A 15,461-nucleotide genomic window follows, 5' to 3' on the forward strand; every position below is an offset into this window, starting at 1 on the left:
AACTTTTGGACCAAATCCTGACTGATAGCAGTCCATTCTTGCATAATCAATGCTTGCATTTTGCCAGAATTTGTTGGTTTTTGTTTGTCCACCCGTCTCTTGATGATTGACCACAAGTTCTCAATGGGATTAAGATCTGGGGAGTTTCCAGGCCATGGACCCAAAATCTCTATGTTTTGTTCCATAAGCCATTTTGTTATCACCTTTGCTTTATGGCAAGGTGCTCCATCATGCTGGAAAAGGCATTTTTGGGCGCCAAACTGCTCTTGGACGGTTGGGAGAAGTTGCTCTTGGAGGACATTCTGGTACCATTCTTTATTCATGGCTGTGTTTTTAGGCAAGACTGTGAGTGAGCCGATTCCCTTGGCTGAGAAGCAACCCCACACATGAATGGTTTCAGGATGCTTTACAGTTGGCATGAGACAAGACTGGTGGTAGCGCTCACCTCTTCTTCTCCGAATAAGCTGTTTTCCAGATGTCCCAAACAATCGAAAAGGGGATTCATCAGAGAAAATGACTTTGCCCCAGTCCTCAGCAGTCCACTCCCTGTACCTTTTGCAGAATATCAGTCGGTCCCTGATGTTTTTTCTGGAGAGAAATGGCTTCTTTGCTGCCCTCCTTGGAACCAGCCCTTGCTCAAAGAGTCTCCGCCTCACAGTGCGTGCAGAAGCACTCACATCAGCCTGCTGCCATTCCTGAGCAAGCTCGGCACTGCTGGTAGTCCGATCCCGCAGCTGAAACAGTTTTAAGATACGGTCCTGGTGCTTGCTGGTCTTTCTTGGGTGCCCTGGAGCCTTTTTGACATGCTTCTCCTTGAAGTTCTTGATGATGCGATAGATTGTTGACTGAGGTGCAATCTTTGTAGCTGCGATACTCTTCCCTGTTAGGCCATTTTTGGGCATTGCAATGATGGCTGCACATGTTTCTTTAGAGATAACCATGGTTAACTGAAGAGAAACAATGATACCAAGAACCAGCCTCCTTTTAAAGTGTCCAGTGATGTCATTCTTACTTAATCATGACTGATTGATCGCCAGCCCTGTCCTCATCAACACCCACACCTGAGTTAATGGATCAATCACTAAAACGATGTTAGCTGCTCCTTTTAAGGCAGGACTGAAATGATGTTAAAATGTGTTTTGGGGGTTAAAGTTCATTTTCTGGGCAAATATTGACTTTGCAAGTACAGTAATTGCTGTTAAGCTGATCAATCTTTGACATTCAGGAGTATATGCAAATTGCCATTACAAAAATGAAGCAGTAAACTTTGGAAAAATTACTATTTGTCTCATTCTCAATACTTTTGGCCATGACTGTATGTGTATATGCCTGCGTGTGTGTATATTCCTGTGTGTGTGTATATGCCTGCATTTGTGTGTGTATATGCCTGTGTGTGTACAGTGTGTGTATATGCCTGCCTTCATGTGTGTGTGTGTATGCCTGCATGTGTGTACAGTGTGTGTGTATATGCCTGCATGTGTGTGTGTATATATACCTGCATGTGTGTGTATATGCCTGCATGTGTGTGTGTGTATGCCTGCATGTGTGTGTGTGTATATGCCTGCTTGTGTGTGTGTATGTATGCCTGCATGTGTGTGTGTGTATATGCCTGCATGTGTGTGTGTGTGTATATGCCTGCATGTATGTGTGTTTGTGTATGCCTGCATGTGTGTGTGTGTATATGCCTGCATATGTGTGTGTGTGTGTGTGTGTATATGCCTGCTTGTGTGTGTGTGTATGTATGCCTGCATGTGTGTGTGTGTATATGCCTGCATGTGTGTGTGTATATGCCTGCGTGTGTGTGTGTGTATATGCCAGCATGTGTATGTATTTGAGTGCCTGCATGCCTACGTGTATATGTGTCTTCACACGTTTGTGCGTGCTTCCCTGCTTGTCTGCATTTTTGTGTGTGATTGTCTGAGTGTGTCTGTGCATGATTGCGTGTGCATTTCTGTGTGTGCTTGCCTGCGTGTGTACGTGTCCCCATTTCTGTGGGTATGTGTATCTGCGTGTGTATATTAGGGCTCTTTCACATGTCCTGATATTTACGGGACTGGAGATATGTGTCCACCTGTGTGTCATCCGTGTGACACATACCAGTGCTTGGGAATCAGTGTACAGTTAACGCTGTTCCCAAGAGCCGGGTGCTGAGCGCTTGCCCTCATCATGGATCCCTGCCGGCACTGCGATCAGCAGCAGCAGGGTCAATGATGAGAGTAGTAGTCAACTCCCGCCGTGTCCAACTGTAAAAATAGGAATAAAATTAAAAAATCCTTGTACTCACCTCTCCTAAGTGTCACCCGCTGTAATCTGTGCGAGCGCTCACGCCGAAGAGAATGACTTCTGCAGCGAGCGGGCCTCGGAGCTGCACTCAGTGATTGACAGGGCACCGCTTGTTGAGCGCAGCTCCGGGGTCCACTCGCTGCAGGAGTCATTCTCCTCGGCGTGAGTGCTCGCACGGATTACAGCGGGTGACTCTTAGGAGAGGTGAGTATAAGGATTTTTTTTATTTTATTCCTATTTTTACAGTTGGACACTGCTGGAGTAGACTACTACTCTCATCATTGACCCTGCTGCTGCTGATCGCAGCGCCAGCAGGGATCTATGATGAGGGCAGCGCTCAGCACCCAGTGCTTGGGAAGAGCACTAACTGTCATCAGTGTGCGGGACGTTTTGCGGCCTGTGCAGCAGGTAAAAAACAGACATGTCAACGTGTTTTGCCCATGGACACCACATGGTCTGTGGAAAGTGGAAACACACTGACGTGTGCACATTCATTTGAATGGGTCTACGTGTACCAGTGTCTGTGGTACATGAGGAAACTGTCACCGCATGTACTGACGTGTGAAAGAGCCCTTAGTATGTGTCTGTGTGCGCTTGTTTTCGTGTGTGTAAGCGCGCTTCTGCATGTCTGTGTGGTCTTCCGATGATTTATTATATTTGGGGAGAGAAATTTTAGGAGACAAAATGGGGAGATGTGTGAAGAAACGGTATGGTGAACTAGAGGAGGGGTGGGAATGAGTGCAGGAACAGAATGGGGAAGGGGGATGTATAAGGAAACAGTATGGAGAGTGGGGGAATAGTGTGAGGAGATAGTATGGAGAGAGAAAAGTGTGATGTGACACAGCACAGAGACTAGGTAGTGAGGGGGAAGGTATAGAGATGCGGCAGTATAGGGGAAACAGTGTGAGGGCACAGAAAGGAGGTAACAGTATGCTGAGGAGGTGGAGTGTGATGAAGGGGCACAGTATAGAGACTGGGTAGTATAGGGGGGACACAGTGTGAGAGGACAGTGTGAAGAGGGGGCCCAGTATGGTAAGGAGAGGACAGTGTGGAGAGCAGGTAGCATAAGAGTTGTAGAGTGTATGTCATATTTTGTGCAGGGAGCATTGTAAGAGTTAGGTTTATTTAGGGGCTCAGTGTAGATATTTTTATTCAGGAGCATCATAATGACACTGCTATCTTTAAGGGCATCATGTGGGGATGTGCTGCAGAAGACCGGAGAAGATGGAAGTCTGCAGAGACGAGCTGTGGAACTCATCATGGAGTCTGGACAAGAGGAAGAACAGAAAGAGAACGACTCTAATCAGAGAAGCCATTTCAGGTAAGATACCTGCATGTAAATGTTCATTTGTGATCCTGCCTGTGTCTCATCAGTAATGTGGTTCCTGTATGGTCTGCAGTCTGATGATGACTGATAACTCCCAGTATCTCTATTGTTAATTACATACTGGGAGTTGTAGGTTTATGCGATACAAAGATATATGGGTCTGACCTGACATTACAATTGATGGTGGTTCAGATGATGTATTCGTGTACTGATGTGTTTGTGCGCGTCTGCGTGTTTGTGCGCGTCTGCGTATCTGGAGTAATATGTATTTTTGTAAGATGCGTGTATGTAACTGTGCATTGTGGTGTGTAATAACATTCATATGCTTGAGGCACCTTTACTAAATCTGTTAGGACTCACTCACATGTGTTAGGGAATTCCATTTGTCTTTCCACATTTAGGAACAGACAAGTGAAATATGCTAACCCTGACAAAACTGTCACCATAGGGATGTGCTTGTATGGACACGGGTTCAGGAGCTGAGCCTGCTCCATACTGGGCAGATGTCGGCTGTGTTACATAGCCGGCGTCTGCCTGTAACAGCAGTGATCAGAGCTCGCCTTGATTGCTGCTGTTTTGAGTATTTAAGTGCCCTTGTCAATCACTGACAGCGGCATTTAGATAGCACAATGGCCGGTGCATGCAGTCACCTGTTCCCTTCAGCCCCCTGTGACGCAGTTGCAGGTTGCTGATGGGTTGCCAGTAGTGCTGAGTGCGCGTGGTCGGATAAGAGACATTACAGTCACCGCGAGCTACAAAGTGCTGCAATAACATCAGGCACCTTAATTGTGACACTTCCATGGAGCCCAACCTCAGGCTGAGCGTTATTGAATGACTAACATGGCAGCAACACCTGGCAACTAGTGCTGAGTGAGTGTGGTTGGATAAGGTGTGATCCCAGCATGCTCAGGTGTTATCTGAGTATCTTGTAGTGCTCTGCTAATATGCTCGAGTCCCCGGGGTAGCATGTTTTGCGGCGGTAGACAGAAGCAACACATGCAGGGATTACCTAACAAACAGGCAATTCCTGCATGTGTTGCGTCTGTCTACTGCCGCAAAACATGCTACCCCGGGGACTCGAGCATATTAGCAGAGCACTACAAGATACTCAGATAACACTTGAACATGCTGGGATCACACCTTATCCGACCACACTCACTCAGCACTAGTTGCCAGGTGTTGCTGCCATGTTAGTCATTCAATGAAGCTCAGCCTGAGGTTGGGCTCCATAGAAGATGTCACAATCAAGGTGCCGGACGTTATTGCAGCACCCTCACTTTGTAGTTCGTGGTGACTGTAATGTCTCCCTCCTTGCACCGACCCAATAACAGGAAGCGAATGGCGGCAGGGAGAATAAAATGTAATTTTCTCTGTGTAGCCAATGCTTTTCCAATAAGCCGTCTAACCAGGCTTTACACCCTATTTACCTGCAGATTACCCTTTTATCTGCAGATAAATAGCGTTTTTCAAGGTGACAAGTTACCATTAAAGGGACTCTGGCAGTACGGAATGACTGTTCGAATATAGTCCTGCAACTTGGTGCTCCACAGCGCGGCCAATCATGTAATTATAGAACATTATAGAAAAGCATAACAAGTAATAAAACCGTTTATGGTGGGCTGTAGTGTGGGCCCCTAGAGTCAGTTCCCCTGGTGGGCCCTAGCCACCCCAGTCCGACCCTGGTTGTCAGCCTGCAGAATCACATCAAGTGTGTGATGACAGGGGGAGCATCTGGAGCAGTTCAAATTTGTTGAAGAGGTCCTGTTTACTGTGCTTATTACACAATAAGAAGATTTGATAAGTCCTGGGCGGGAGCTTTAAAGGGAACCTGTCACCAGAAAAAGCACTATTAACCTGCAGATATGGGGTCAATCATCAGGGTAATAGCGTTACTAACCTGCCTGGTGCCTGCACTTAGCTGAACGCTGCGAGGAGAAAATGAACTTCATTCCTTCCAGCAGTGTTCCAGTTTCAGTCACGGGGCGGTGCCGGCGCGGTTTCAGTCACCGGTCTGAAAATACAGAGCAGTGGCTGTAACTGCGCCCCCGGCCCTGACTGACAGTCGCTCTGCATTGGGGCCGGCTGTCAGTCAAGGCCAGGGGCACGGTACTGTAAACTCAGATCGGTGACTGATCCTGTGCCCCCATGACTGAAACTGAACGTTGCTGGAGTGAATAAAGGACATTTTCTCCCCATAGCGTTCTGATATGTGTGGGCACCGGGCAGGTTAGTAACGCTATTAACCTGCAGATTAAGCCTATATCTGCAGATTAATAGCGTTTTTTTCTGGTGACAGGCTCTCTTTACAATACCCAGCTGACTTGACTTGAGCAACCAATAGTTGCTGTAGAGGGTGAGGGGAGGAGCGCAGAACCACTGTGCAGAAAGGAGACCAGCCATTGGCAGCATTTCTCAAAGGTGCACAAAGAAAAGTTTAGTATTTTGTTGTGTCATATTCAACCTCAGGTAATGGATTTAAAGGGGTTGTCAACTACTAGGGAACCCCCTCTCAAAGGGTTTATCTAGAATTATATTAATTTTTTACTATGGGCATAAGTGCTGACAGGCAGGTGGTTACTAACTACCTGCCTATTCTACCCAGCGCAGATCTCTCCTAGCACAGAGTGGTCACAGACCATTCCTGACGATCATTCTGAGACTTCCGCTGATGTCACATTGTCGCAACAGCTTCTCTTCCGCTCTGTAGCCAGGGTGTAACTGCTGATGTCATGCTGACAGCCAGCTCCTCGCTGCCTCATTGCGGGGAGCCGTCTCTCAATTAGCATGATGTTGACAGTCACATCCTGGCAACAGAGCAGCCCAAGTTACACCACTGACACCAAACATCTACCGCAAAAACTACATAATAGCTCTGCGTTATCAATACAGTTGTTGGGACTGCTTAAGGATCTTTGATGACACCACAGTCGTAACCATGATATCATCACAGGTCCTGTACTGTGCAGGAGTTTAGAAGAAGTGAAGAGGAAGAGACAGACTGGTAAGTATTGTGCATATATACAGTACAGACCAAAAGTTTGGACACACCTTCTCATTTAAAGATTTTTCTGTATTTTCATGACTATGAAAATTGTACATTCACACTGAAGGAATCAAAACTATGAATTAACACATGTGGAATTATATACTTAACAAAAAAGTGTGAAACAACTGAAAATATGTCTTATATTCTAGGTTCTTCAAAGCAGCCACCTTTTGCTTTGATGACTGCTTTGCACACTCTTGGCATTCTCTTGATGAGCTTCAAGAGGTAGTCACCGGAAATGGTCTTCCAACAATCTTGAAGGAGTTCCCAGAGATGCTTAGCACTTGTTGGCCCTTTTGCCTTCACTCTGCGGTCCAGCTCACCCCAAACAATCTCGATTGGGTTCAGGTCTAGTGACTGTGGAGGCTAGGTTATCTGGCGTAGCACCCCATCACTCTCCATCTTGGTCAAATAGCCCTTACACAGCCTGGAGGTGTGTTTGGGGTCATTGTCCTGTTGAAAAATAAGTGATGGTCCAACTAAACGCAAACCGGATGAAATAGCATGCCGCTGCAAGATGCTGTGGTAGCCATACTGGTTCAGTATGCCTTCAATTTTGAATAAATCCCCAACAGTGTCATCAGCAAAGCACCCCCACACCATCACACCTCCTCCTCCATGCTTCACGGTGGAAACCAGGCATGTAGAGTCCATCCGTTCACCTTTTCTGCGTCGCACAAAGACACGGTGGTTGGAACCAAAGATCTTAAATTTGGACTCATCAGAGCAAAGCACAGATTTCCACTGGTCTAATGTCCATTTCGTCTGTTCTTTAGCCCAAACAAGTCTATTCTGCTTGTTGCCTGTCCTTAGCAGTGGTTTCCTAGCAGCTATTTTACCATGAAGGCCTGCTGCACAAAGTCTCCTCTTAATAGTTGTGGAAACGATGTGTCTGCTGCTAGAACTGTGTGTGGCACTGACCTGGTCTCTAATCTGAGCTGCTGTTAACCTGCGATTTCTGAGGCTGGTGACTCGGATAAACTTATCCTCAGAAGCAGAGGTGACTCTTGGTCTTCCTTTCCTGGGGCGGTCCTCATGTGAGCCAGTTTCTTTGTAGCACTTGATGGTTTTTGCAACTGCACTTGGGGACACTTTCAAAGTTTTCCCAATTTTTCGCACTGACTGACCTTCATCTCTTAAAGTAATGATGGCAACTTGTTTTTCTTTACTTAGCTGCTTTTTTCTTGCCATAATACAAATTCTAACAGTCTATTCAGTAGGATTATCAGCTGTGTATCCACCAGACTTCTGCACAACACAACTGATGGTCCCAACCACAATCATAAGGCAAGAAATCCCACTTATTAAACCTGACAGGGCACACCTGTGAAGTGAAAACCATTGTTGGAAGACCATTTCCAGTGATAACCTCTTGAAGCTCATCAAGAGAATGCCAAGAGTGTGTAAAGCAGTCATCAAAGCAAAAGGTGGCTACTTTGAAGAACCTGGAATATAAGACATATTTTCAGTTGTTTCACACTTTTTGTTAAGTATATAATTCCACATGTGTTAATTCATAGTTTTGATGCCTTCAGTGTGAATGGACAATTTTCATAGTCATGAAAATACAGAAAAATCTTTAAATGAGAAGGTGTTTCCAAACTTTTGGTCTGTACTGTATATATATGTGCTTAATAAATATATATATATATATAAACACAAGTCTATATCTATGTGCTCATATATACAGTGGGGAAAATAAGTATTTGATACATTGCTGATTTTGCAAGTTTTCCCACCTACAAAGAATGAAGAGGTCTGTAATTTTTATCGCGGGTACACTTCAACTGTGAGAGACAGAATATAAAAAGTAATCTAGAAAATCAGACTGTATGATTTTTACATTTTTACATAATTAATTTGTATATTATTGCTTGAAATAAGTATTTGATATAATAGAAAAACTGAACTATGTGTATGTAGCATCAACAGTTATAAATCCCGGCAGCACAGACAAAAGTTAATAAGTGTAAAGATTGGCAATTGCCCAATGAATGAGCAAAATGCTGCTCATTCATCGGGTGATTGGATTGTTTATGGCAGAACCAAAATCATTATTCTCAGCAGCACATCACTAGTAATTGTTCATCACTGTTCATCATGCGCTCATCATTGTTAGTCAGCCTGTCTAAAGACGCCAATATCAAGCACAGAACGACTTGACAATTGCACTCGCTTAACGGCCTGAACTCTGTGCATGTAAATGCAACTGAAATGTTTCTGTGTGATGGTACAATATATGAGCGTTTGGTGCCCCACTTTAAACTTTTGCCCAGGGCCCCACTTTGGCTAAAACCGGCCCTGGATGTGGGGGGAACAGGATTGGAAGATATGTCGCCTGCAGTGAGGAGAAGCAGAGAGAGGTAGAGCAGGTGGGAGAAGGAGAGTGACTGTTTTTTCATGTTTTAGTAGGATAGATCTGAGGTTGAAGAGCAGTATGGCAGATGAGGACAGGTGTGGAGATAAGAGGGAAGGAGAGATAATTATTTGGTTAGAGGGTGCTGAGGTTTGGGGATAGCGAAGGATACTGAGGATTAGTGGAGCCAAAACTGTGAGCATATGTAAGCATGTTGAAGGAGTAGGAGTAGGTTAAAAGAAAAGCTAGGTACATGTAATAAGCAGTGCTTACTGTTCCCTTCTGGTTTATTCCTGGTATACAGTGGGTACGGAAAGTATTCAGACCCCTTTAAATTTTTCACTCTTTGTTTCATTGCAGCCATTTGGTAAATTCTAAATAGTTCATATTTTACTCATTAGAGTACACTCTGCACCCCATCTTGACTGAAAAAAAAACAGAAATATAGAAATTTTTGCAAATTTATTAAAAAGAAAAATTTAAATATCACATGGTCATAAGTATTCAGACCCTTTGCTCAGACACTCATATTAAAGTCACATGCTGTCCATTTCCTTGTAATCCTCCTTGAGATGGTTCTACTCCTTCATTGGAGTCCAGCTGTGTTTAATTAACTGATAAGACTTGATTTGTAAAGGCACACCCCTGTCTATATAAGACCTAACAGCTCACAGTGCTTGTCAGACCAAATGAGAATCAAAGGAACTGCCCAAGGAGCTCAGAGACAAAATTGTGGCAAGGCACAGATCTGGCCAAGGTTACAAAAGAATTTCTGTATTACTCAATGTTCCTAAGGGCACAGTGGCCTCCATAATCCTTAAATGGAAGAAGTTTGGGACCACCAGAAGTCTTCCTAGACCTGGCCATCCAGCCAAACTGAGCAATCATGGGAGAAGAGACTTGGTGAGAGAGGTAAAGAAGAACCCCAAGATCACTGTGGCTGAGCTCCAGAGATGCAGTAGGGAGATGGGAGAAAGTTCCATAAAGTCAACTATCACTGCAGTCCTCCACCAGTCAAGGACTCCCAGACTATGAGAAATAAGATTCTCTGGTTTGATGAGATGAAGATAGAACTTTTTGGTGATAATTCTAAGCAGTATTTGTGGAGAAAACCAGGCACTGCTCATTACCTGCCCAATACAATCCCAACAGTGAAACATGGTGGTGGCAGCATTGCTATGGGGGTGTTTTTCAGCTGCAGGGACAGGATGACTGGTTGCAATTGAAGGAAACATGAATGTGGCCAAGTACAGAGATATCCTGTATGAAAACCTCTTCCAGAGTGCTCTTGACCTCAGACTTGGCCAAAGGTTCACCTTCCAACAAGACAATGACCCTAAGCACACAGCTAAAATAACAAAGGAGGGGTTTGAGAACCACTCTGTGACCATTCTTGACTAGCCCAGTCAGAGCCCTAACCTAAACCCAATTGAGCGTCTCTGGAAAGACCTGAAAATGGCTGTCCACCAACGTTCAGCATCCAACCTGACGGAACTTGAGAGGATCTGCAAGGAAGAATGGCAGAGGATCCCCAAATCCAGGAGTGAAAAACTTGTTGCACCATTCCGAAGAAGACTCATGGCTGTACTAATTCAAAAGGGTGCTTCTACTCAGTACTGAGCAAAGATTCTGAATACTTATGACCATGTGATATTTCAGTTTTTCTTTTTTAATAAACTTGCAAAAATGTCTACATTTCTGTTTTTTTCAGTCAAGATGGTGTGCAGAGTGTACTTTAATGAGTAAAATATGAACTATTTAGAATTTACCAAATGGCTGCAATGAAACAAAGAGTGAAAAATGTAAAGGGGTCTGAATACTTTCCGTACCCACTGTATTACTGCAGCACACTTACAGAGCAACACAGAATTCGTCACCAGACCTGTATCTACACATGTAAACCTACATAAGAGATATCACTAAAGAGAAGTGTGTTGTACCCCTAAGAAGATATCAAAACCAAAAAGAAGGGAATCCTAGTCAAATACCGCTCAATATATATAATGTTAATAAATATGGAGGAGACGGAGACCCAAACGAAAACAAAGGTTTGTTAAATATATAAACCATTTTATTGTACATCAATTATAAATATAATACCAATAATACAACAATACAAGGTAAGGGGGAGAAGTGCAATTAAAAAACAGGGAGGATGGAAACAATCCCTGAATATAAGGATAGAACCAGATAATGAGGAGCTCCTGTGAGATGAAAAATGCTCTAGAGTTCTAGGGGCAAACACAATTAGGGCGGGCTAGTAATTACTGCAAACTGCGAGACTAAGAAATATGATGAATAGTCTATAAAAAACAGGAAAAAATATGAATATACCTGCAAAAGAAGTATACTAACAAGTAGAATATGCAAGCATATAATCCGGTATAATTAAATAAATTAAATACTAAAACCTCACAGCTAACTGACAATTATATAAGGTATAAATATCAGAGAGTTTAGCTGATCAATTGTGAGTGGCCGTAGTTTTAATAAGAACCCGGAAAAAAGGCTCGATGTTTATAATACGTTTTAACAGTACGCAAAATATAGGTGAAGCAACCCTGATGTTCTACAGCACTAGTGTCTTATAAGTGGCGTGCATTGCAGTCAGTTAAATAAATACATAGTAGAGAGCAGGAAGGCAAAACTTTAAACTTTGCCTGTATAATACCCCTGCAATATCTATATAATAATCAGAAGTTGGTCAAAAGACGAGATGGCCGCAGTAGATGCTAATCCCCAATATGGGGTGCAGGTGAAAATAATGAAGCCAATTAACCCTGGTAGATATAATCATAACAAGAGCATAAAGAGATAAACATATGATGGTATCAGGAGAGCCCGAAGATAATCAGTCATAAAGTATGTGCACCAGTACCATGTCTCACGAGAAGCACAGGAGCATCCAGATGGTGTGTGTGAGCCTCGACATGCATTTCACCAACTGCGGCCTCGTCAGGCTCTCCGGACACCGTCATATGTTTATGTCCTTATGCTTTTGTTATGATTATATCTAGCAGTGTTGCTAGATATAATGCTATGATTTAACAAAAAAAAAAACCTGGCCTCCTCCACCCCTTAATAGCCAGCCATCACACACCTTATTTCCCCCGTCGCCCAGTACAGCTCAATGAGTTGTTATGGAGGAGGGGGAAAAGTGTAACTATAGTCACAGGTAAATGTAATTATTTTACATAGCAAAGCAATACAGCTTTAAATGCTATGATTTAAAAAAAAAAATCTGGCCTTCTTCCACCCCTTAATAGCCAGCCATCACACACCTTATTTCTCCGTCGCCCAGGACAGCTCAATGAGTTGATATAGAGGAGGGGGAAAAGTGTAACTATAGTCACCAGTAGTCACCGGTAAATATAATTTTTTTTACATAGCAATGCAATATAGCTTTAAATGCTATGATTTAAAAAAAAAAAAAACTGGCCTCCTTCCACCCCTTAATAGCCAGCCATCACACACCTTATTTCCCCGTCGCCCAGGACAGCTCAATGAGTTGTTATAGAGGAGGGGGAAAAGTGTAACTATAGTCACCGGTAGCCACCGGTAAATATAATTATTTCACACAGCAAAGCAATATAGCTTTAAATGCTATGATTTAAAAAAAAAAAAAAAAAAACTGGCCTCCTTCCACCCCTTAATAGCCAGCCATCTCACACCTTATTTCCCCGTCGCCCAGGACAGCTCAATGAGTTGTTATGGAGGAAGGGGAAAAGTGTAATTATAGTCACCGGTAGTCACCGGTAAATATAATTATTTTACATAGCAAAGCAATATAGCTTTAAATGCAATGATTAAAAAAAAAAAAAAAAAAAACTGGCCTCCTTCCACCCCTTAATAGCCAGCCATCTCACACCTTATTTCCCCGTCGCCCAGGACAGCTCAATGAGTTGTTATGGAGGAAGGGGAAAAGTGTAATTATAGTCACCGGTAGTCACCGGTAAATATAATTATTTTACATAGCAAAGCAATATAGCTTTAAATGCAATGATTAAAAAAAAAAAAAAAAAAAACTGGCCTCCTTCCACCCCTTAATAGCCAGCCATCTCACACCTTATTTCCCCGTCGCCCTGGACAGCTCAATGAGTTGTTATGGAGGAGGGGGAAAAGTGTAACTATAGTCACCGGTAGTCACCGGTAAATATAATTATTTTACATAGCAAAGCAATATAGCTTTCAATGCTATGATTTAAAAAAACAAACCAAAAAAAAAAAACTGGCCTCCTTCCACCCCTTAATAGCCAGCCATCTCACACCTTATTTCCCCGTCGCCCAGGACAGCTCAATGAGTTGTTATGGAGGAGGGGGAAAAGTGTAACTATAGTCACCGGTAGTCACCGGTAAATATAATTATTTTACATAGCAAAGCAATATAGCTTTAAATGCTATGATTTATAAAAAAAAAAAAACTGGCCTCCTTCCACCCCTTAATAGCCAGCCATCTCACACCTTATTTCCCCGTCGCCCAGGACAGCTCAATGAGTTGTTATGGAGGAAGGGGAAAATTGTAATTATAGTCACCGGTAGTCACCGGTAAATATAACTAGAATATTTTTTCTCTTATGTACTATATACATAGCGTAACACTATACATATAGTATCATAAGGCTCTTATTGTCAGGGGCATGTAGTGTGCATGGTATTCCCAGGCACACCATAATGCCACACATAAAAGTCCCTACTGGGCACTTACCTCCCTTGCCTCATCCATCTTTATGGCCATCCTTTTGAACAGGAATATCTTCTGTGTTCTTCTGGGGTCCTGATCCTGGCTTGAGTCCTGACACGCTTATTTCTTGCTTGTCCAGGTCCTGCTTGCCCTTCCGGATCTTCTTATTTTGATGTTCTTCTTGGGGTTTAGGAAGACAGCTTGCTCTGATGATATTAAAGAGCCGGTGGATGGTTTGGGGTTTTCCAGCTGATGTTGGTAAATGAAAACCCCGTGAACAAGGCCTGGTGGTCTGCTGAGAGGGCTGAGTTGTTAGCCTCTGCTGCTTCCAGAATTTGAAGATTGAATGGTCTGGAGCCGCGCTGGATGTTACTTGGCTATAAGAGAAAAAGAAAACACAAGAAGGTGATTACATAAGAACAGTATATAGTAAAGTTCAGGAAAGCTAGAGGCTCTCTACATATGTCAACCAATGATCGGCAGATTTTGTCACTATCTGCTGATCATTTAACATGTATGGGGGCTTACAATCTCACCACTGACAAATCAGCGACCTTCACTGTTATTAGTAATCTGACGAATTTGGAAAAAGTGATTAAAGCTATGTGAAACTATTCATAAATGAGTCTGTATAAAACATCTCCTCTAATACTTACTGGCACAGGAACATGTGGGGGACACATTCTAAGGGCTTCCACCGAGTCCCAGTCAATACGCTGGAAAAACCTATGGGCTCTGATGTTACCATGGACTCCGAGGCGCCTGGCAGGATCTTCCCGGAGGAGCTACAAAAGAAGAAAAAAAAATGTTTATATTTATATAACAGCTTCATAAATAAAATTTAACTAAAATAAATAAATATTATATATATTTATGAAAAAAAAAAGCCTAATATTAGTGTTTTTTATCTGACATCTTCAATAATACATGACAGGTAATATATACCATCACGTCACCCCTACAAGTGTTTACGTGTTATATTGAACACGTAAACACTTGACCTAACATGAGATTCCACTCCCACCAATGGAGCTGAATATAATAGTAAATTACCGCTAACATCACAATAAATCACACAATAATATAAAAGTAATACAACTTATATCATGTACTGACCTTTTTAATGATGTTCTTCGCCTCCTTGCTGGAAGCGTTGAATAGTCCTCGATGGTATTTGGACCTGCTGGTAATCATGATGTTCAAAATGATGCCAAATGCATACCAGTCTACCCCAGCATTGTACTCCTCCGCAGCCAGCATCTCAGGAGCCATGAAGCCTGGTGTCCCAGCGTATTCGGTGGCTGTCCGGTCTCCATAGATGTTCTCAAGTGCCAGACCGAAGTCGGAAATCTTTATATGGCCCGTCGCAGCCACCAAGATGTTAGAAGGCTTGAGATCTCTGTGAAGAAGACAAATGGATTCTTATCAGTGTCCGCTGTATAATTCTCAGTATTGCTGTGTATAGTTATAGGCATCACTGGTGGTGGAGGATTAGATGTATTTCTAGTTACCGGTGGATGATGCCCTTAGAATGCAGGTGTTGAATTCCACACACAAGTTCTGCGGCGTAGAATCTGGCCGAAAGAAAAGAGGAGAAAATAGTTTTTAGTGAATCAGAAACTCAGAAATATATATTGCCCAAAAGACTAGACAGGCAGGACTTATCAGGATTTTATATTTCTGGTTATTATATACAAGTATTTATATTATTATAATGGTCTAGAAGGGCAGTCGCACATATCGTATTGATTATAAGGCACCTGGACCT

This window comes from Phyllobates terribilis, unplaced genomic scaffold (assembly GCF_046119375.1).
Source record: "Phyllobates terribilis strain yellow unplaced genomic scaffold, ASM4611937v1 Scaffold_29__1_contigs__length_15306474, whole genome shotgun sequence".
Lineage (NCBI taxonomy): Eukaryota > Metazoa > Chordata > Amphibia > Anura > Dendrobatidae > Phyllobates > Phyllobates terribilis.